General features: G+C 31.2%; 1 protein-coding gene across 1 annotated transcript in view; it reads left to right on the top strand.

Moving 5' to 3' along the window:
• The first annotated feature begins 1713 nt into the window (after positions 1 to 1713).
• The window catches only part of LOC145319261 (cyclic AMP response element-binding protein A-like), a 71836-nt gene continuing 66908 nt past the window's right edge, over positions 1714 to 6641 (top strand). Inside the window, exon 1 of the mRNA XM_080161274.1 lies at positions 1714 to 1808. The gene's annotated coding sequence lies outside the window, so the exon portion shown is untranslated. The remainder of the gene's footprint in view (positions 1809 to 6641) is intronic.

The following is a 6641-nucleotide window of genomic DNA, read 5'->3' as shown; positions in this document are numbered from 1 at the left end:
ACCCAAAGTTTAAAAGCAGCGAATAAGAGAGTGATTTTTAAAAATTGTTACTATAATAGTTTACAATCCATTGTCACCTCCTTCCCTGCGCGGAAGGTGAAAAGGATAGAATTTATCTTTATATCGCATACATTGTTTTTGCTTTTAAACATTTTAGAACAAAAGCAGCTACTCTTTAACTCAGTTGTCAGCGATATGATTTTTTCTTTTTATTTAATAGGCGTAATCAATCAAAATAAATATTGTATAAAAAATTCTATATTAGAAAAAGTTATTTCAACTTACATGCATTTATTAAAAATTTTATACTTTCTTCTTTCTAAATAATTGGCATTTCTCTATTTAACTGTAATAAAAAGTTTATAATTATGTTAAATTTCACCATTATACCAGGGAGGGAGGGGACATTGGGCTGTTTATTACACTAGTCCCCAAAGTTTCATAATAACGTTTACTTATTCGTAAGCTTTACAACTTTTATCGAATTTGTTCAGTGTCCTAACATTTAAACCATTAATTGTAATCTACTGATGGGGTAATTAATCAACATTGGGGATGTAAATAAATTTATCGGCCATAATCTCGTCCCTTTAGATCCCATAATGCTTTTTAAGACTAATAAGGTTTTGTTACTATTTAACTGTTATAGTTCAAGAAAATATGGCAGCTGGATTATAAAATAAATGCTGCAGATTATTTTCGGTATTTAGCCATTAACAGCTACAATTTTGGCACTTACTGGTTGAATGTTAATGCTGCAAACTGTTACAGCTGCAGGCCGCGGCAGCTGAACCCTATTTTTAAGTTTAATAATTGATATATGTATATCTGCTCTGATAACAAAAATATTTCCATATTAATATTGTTTAAAAATCCAATCTACAAATACCCCAAGGCTTAGAAAGTGATATGAATGATCTTTTGCAACAAAATGAGTAAGCACATTATTTGGGGACGTACAGATTCGCGCATCTAGCAAATGCTTTGGCTAAACTGCAGGGATCGAAGGGATATTGGACGACAAATTACATTGGTACCCAAAGTTTTTAAAAAGATATTATATCATTTGTTGGCTTAAATTTTTAAGGTACATTCTAAATTCCTGATTCATTGATTAAAACTTGATTGGGCAACCAAACTAATTAATTTTATTAACATTTTTGTGGACAATTTATACAATTTCAAATTATATTATAAAGTAGTAAGATATTATGGTCTGTTATTAAGATCTCGCTAAATAGCTAACATAATTCTCCATTTTGACATAATTCTAGGATCATTTTAGGTTATTTTTTAAATTTAATTAGTTAATTATAGGGTCTTTCAAGGGAAAAGTTATTTTTAAAAACTTAATTTTGTGTAGAAACAGATTAACTATATAAAATGTTTTATATTTTTGGAAAATGTGTTCTGGCACATTTGTGTTTCCAATATTTTAAAATGATTATTTCAACAAATTATCCCCTAAAAACCGGTTATTCCAAAGGCCTTATTTTTGAATATTTATGGATTTAAAGTAACATATTCTTGAAAGACCCTGTACTACATCATAACGTAGTAATGTTTTTGGTCTTTCCTTTGAGATCTCTCTAACCACTTACCAGATTAAGTTCTGGTTCTAAATTTTGGAAAAGTTTCATATATGTGTCGTATATCAATTAGTAACTATTAATTAGTTTTTCTATATAACCCCACATGACTATTTTTTATTTCAGAGATTAGACAATCACAAAATGCAGTTTGTGTGAAAACTTTAATTAATTCTAAATTAAATCAGTTTATATCTCAGTAATTTTAAATTAAATAAGGTAAATATTTTTCTTATAAAGAGGACATTAGTATCTGTTAGTAGCGAAAAAGTAACAAATTTTATTACAAAACAAGGAAAATTTTGAAAATATTAACCCTTACAGATCGGGGGGGCGGGGGTCATCGTTTTTTCAATGTCATTTTTTTTTGTAGGTAAGATAGAGAGTTGTGACTTTATGACTTTTTAAATTTAGTAATTATACGTCGGTAAGAGTTTATCTTATTAAGATATCTGGTCCGTGTCGGTCGTGGCGTCTGGTCAAAGTCGGTTAGGTCGCACCAAAATTTAGAAAAAATTCGAAATAACTTAATTTCTTCATTATGACTTTTGTGTATAAGATAGAGACTAAAAATTATTTTGGTGAATACTGGGATATCAATGAACATCTGAGAATAGTGGTGTTATGACCCTTTGGCCGTTTGACTGCTTCCTGACCGATTTTATGTCCTGCTTTTAATATGGATTTATATATATATATCGTGGCTTCTATTACAGCTAGAGACCTAAAACATTTTGTGGTACATCCTTGAGCAATAATAAACTTCCGTGAGTAGAAAGGTCATGACCATTTGACCACTCCTTGACCGATTTTTGACAGAGTTTTGACCGATTTTCTATTTCTATTTTCCTAGCTTTAAAATTGGCCCCTCTACAGCTGTTTTAATATTTAGCGGCTGGCCGCTAAAAAGCGGCTAATAAGCGGTCTGACCGCTATGACTAGAAAAAGTAATTTTCTCTAAATATTTTTATGTCTATAACTGAAACAGTAGCCAAGATAGAGTGGGGGGGGGGGGGGGTTCCCCCGATCTATTAAGGCGGGAATTGGGGCCCGATCTGTAAGGGTTAACGAAGCTGTACGAAAAAAAAGCAAGATATTGGTAAAATGATATAGCTACAGAAAGAAGAAGGTGAAAAGGAAGAGTGCTTTGAATATAAATAACAGGATAATGTTTAAGGACATACTTACATTTTTAGGACTTGATTATTGAGAAGCTTCGCTTATAACATTGTACTGTGTTGACCTACGAATCAGTATTCCAAAAATCAGATGAATAGGATAATTATTTCATAGAATGTTATTAAATCGGCATATTTTAAATGGACGTGCAAACTTTCTTGTAACGATTATAGGGTTGATACGCTTCCTAGATCTTACCTGACTGTTAAAGAAATCACTAATTATATAAAAGCTTTTCTATTAATAAGAGAGAGGGAAGTGACAATAACCTTTATAACCTGGTAAAAAAACATTTACTTAGCACAATTAAAGTCAATTTTTGGTGAATATTTTGTCATATCTTGTATACATTATCAAACATGTTACAAATATTTAAAAATGCCACTGGTTTCTTTCAGAAGGTTATAAAAGTAAAATCTATATTCATTTGATTAAATTTCTGTTGATCTATTAATAAACTTATTAAGTTAGGTAAACGTTCTTCATATATAGAAATATACATATAGGGACCTCAGGATTGGGTCAGAGATAAGTTTTAAAAACGAGAAAATTAAAAAAAATAATTCTTACAAAATGCAATTCCCAGAACCTAAAATACGCCTAAATTGAAATAATTTTACTATAACAAAGATAATAACATTCATAAGAGCGAAAAATAACAAAAGGAAAGGAAGTTCTGACACATGAACATTAATTAAGTTCTTAAAATTTCTTCATCTGATATGTAGATTACATATTATGTTGTATGCACTGGTTTCCAGGGATCTAAAGTGATAAGACTATGGCCGATAAATTAATGCACATTTCCAATATTGATACACAAAGTTACCCTTTCTGTATATTAAGATTAGTAGTTGAAATGTTTGAACACTAAACTTAAGTACAATCCCCTCTCTCTCTGACTAGTTTCTATATTTGAACATACCCAAATTCTGAGGTCTCCCGAATAAAAATGTAATCAATAAAAGTTTCTAAAGATTAAAAACTTTTCTAAAAGTCATGTTTGTCATCAAGGATGAACAAAACACAAGATATTTTTTAGTTGCGCATCCACTCAATAATGATATTTTAGCAGCCTGTTCGTCCATCCCTGGAGGAACGACAGAGGGGTAAAGTTTTCTACTATTTGAAAGAAGAAGGAATTGTGGAGGTTGACCCTTTCAATTTTAGTTTTAAAATTGTTTATTTTTAAAAGCGAGGCTTTTCTATAATTAGGGTCGGTCCGTACGTCCGTCCGTCCGTACGTCCGTCCGTCCGAGATAGATAGCTTTTATTCGTTATTTAGGCATGTTAGAATTGTCCTATTGATTTCAAACTTTGCATGATGATTCCTGTAGTAGTTGGGTACGATTTAGAAAGCGTAGCAACTCTATAATCATTACCAGAATGTCCGTACGTCCATTTTAAACATGTTGATTTTTCTACTTTTTTAACAACAAATTTTTAAGTGTTCTAATTATCCGTTTGATCTGATTTTTGGTATATTGATTCCTGGGACAACAAAGAACAATATTATAAGCGAAGCAACTCTATAATCAAGTCCAAAAATGTAAGTATGTCCATAAACATTATCCTGCTTCAAGCAGTTTTTCAACAAATTTACTTACACTTTTGCTTCGGCTCTTATACTTTTAAATTCTGATTATTCAGTTCAGATACTATACAAGTGTCCTACCGTTTCAGTGCTTCGCTTTTATGGATGTTGTCATCCTTGTTTAAAATTACTTTATTACAATAGAGTAGATTGAAAATACCTCCAAGGAAACAGTGTCCAATAAAGAAGACGTAATACAATAGAAATTACCAAAGATATTCCAGTATACAATTTACCATTGGTCAATTACAATATATACTGGCCTATCATTGGTCATTGGAATTGTATGACGTATTTTCTTATTGGACACTAAACGCTGTTTCCCTCCAAGCTCTAACTGTTCATTTATATCAAATATGATTTAAAATTGTTATTGCTGTGTTATTAAAAAACATAGGTAATTATCCTTGTTAAAATAAGAAATTTGGCTTGTTGCATTTGTTCTATAAATATCTTAATCCAGCTGTTCAAATGTTAATTTAATCTTTAATATATCATCCACGCTGATCTAATTTGTGTCATCCTTGATTAATATTTCATTTCCGGCTATCATTATTATTATTATTCTTATTCACGGATAAAAGGATATTTAAGTTTGCAATAATGAATTATTTTCAATTTAATGCTTTTAAATTCTTTCAGCATTTTATTGGCATGGCACTTTTTGACATGAATAAAACGTTAGTTATAAGGCTGATGCTAACTTTTCAGTTGTATCTTAAATAGCAGCCGGACCAATCGAATCTACCCTTCATATTTTTAAGACTTGATTATAGAGATGCTTCGCCCATAAAATTGTACCTTGAGATTTGTTGTCAAAAAAGTAAAAATTCATCATATTTTAAATTTTTAAATTCTTGGGTTGAGATGGATCAAAAGCTTTTAATACTATGTTTTAAATGGATGTACGGACTTTCTGGGCAGGGCTTCTTAAATCTTATTGTTATAGGAATTATCATGCAAAGATTGAAATCGGACGGACGGACACATATACCATACCTAATTGTAGAAAATCTTCGATTAAAAAAAAGTTAATTAAATATTGAATCAACAAGTAGAATACTAATCAAACACATGTTTTACTCCCTTACCAATCAATTCATGCACCTGGGGGTGTGCAAACGTTTCCACCAATCAATTCGTGCACCAGGGAAGATAGCCTGATATCTAGTTGCCGAATGTGTACGCATTTTCCTGGGTGTTTCCTCATCCTCGCTCAATATTTACTACTAGCTACAAATCTTCAAACTTCCCTTAAAAAAATCAAAATTTGAATGTGTAAACGATTTATACAATATACATTATAAATTTGAATTTTTTAAATTTTGATTTTTTTTTTTTGAAGTTTGAAGCTTTTTTAGCTAGTAGTAAATATTGAGCTAGGATGAGGAAACACTCAGGAAACTGCGTACACATTCGGCAACTAGATATCAGGCTATCCCAGGGAATGGGCAAACGTTTTCGCACATGTAACAAATTATCAATTTTGGAACTGCATTTTCGGGGGTTTTCCTCAATCACTAAAACTGACACATTTATATTTTTGATAGAATTAATAATAAGGGGGTTAATTTTGCCTAAGACCGGCATTTTTAACTCATTTTAAAATAATTAAAGAGGGGTGTTATGTGTTCGACTATGCACTTTGAGGGAAACACCCGCAAATATTATTTTCTAAAGTAGAAATGTTTTTTTTCTGAATTTGAAAAATTGCTAAACATGGAATCGGTTGATATCTCAATTCAAGGGAAGCTTCACATAAATCCCAGGATGGTTTTATGTTATTTTAGTGCTCATCCCTCATAATTCGAAGAAAATAATATGTTGAAGAGTATGAATACCGCACCTGGAACACTTGTATGATCGGCGGTGCTCCTTCCCTTACGCAAAAATGTCATATTTTCAAATAATTGGAATTGTTATAAAGTAACAGGATGTATGTTTGTACCGAACTAACCTCTTTACTGATATTTTTCTCTTTTACAGGGTAGCTTTTCATAGGTCCCTGGAAGGTTTATAACCATTTTGGGAAATGCACCCCACGCCAAAAAAAGGGGGGATTGTGCTTTTTCTTTTAATTATAAACTAGGGGGAAGCTAAATTCATTTCGCCATCCTAAAGTGCCCCTAGAGGCCTCTAGGGACACAACACTATTTATAAATTAAGCACCATATGTCCATTTACATTTGATTAGCGTTTATTTTCAAATATTTTCTCAATTTTATGATTTTATATCCTATTGTTATTAATGTAAGACACTTTGATGGTATACTTAAAAA

The sequence above is a fragment of the Acartia tonsa genome, chromosome 5 (assembly GCF_053477335.1).
Source record: "Acartia tonsa isolate MP-2025a chromosome 5, ASM5347733v1, whole genome shotgun sequence".
Classification (NCBI taxonomy): domain Eukaryota; kingdom Metazoa; phylum Arthropoda; class Copepoda; order Calanoida; family Acartiidae; genus Acartia; species Acartia tonsa.
This window is presented reverse-complemented; position numbering and strand designations above follow the sequence as displayed.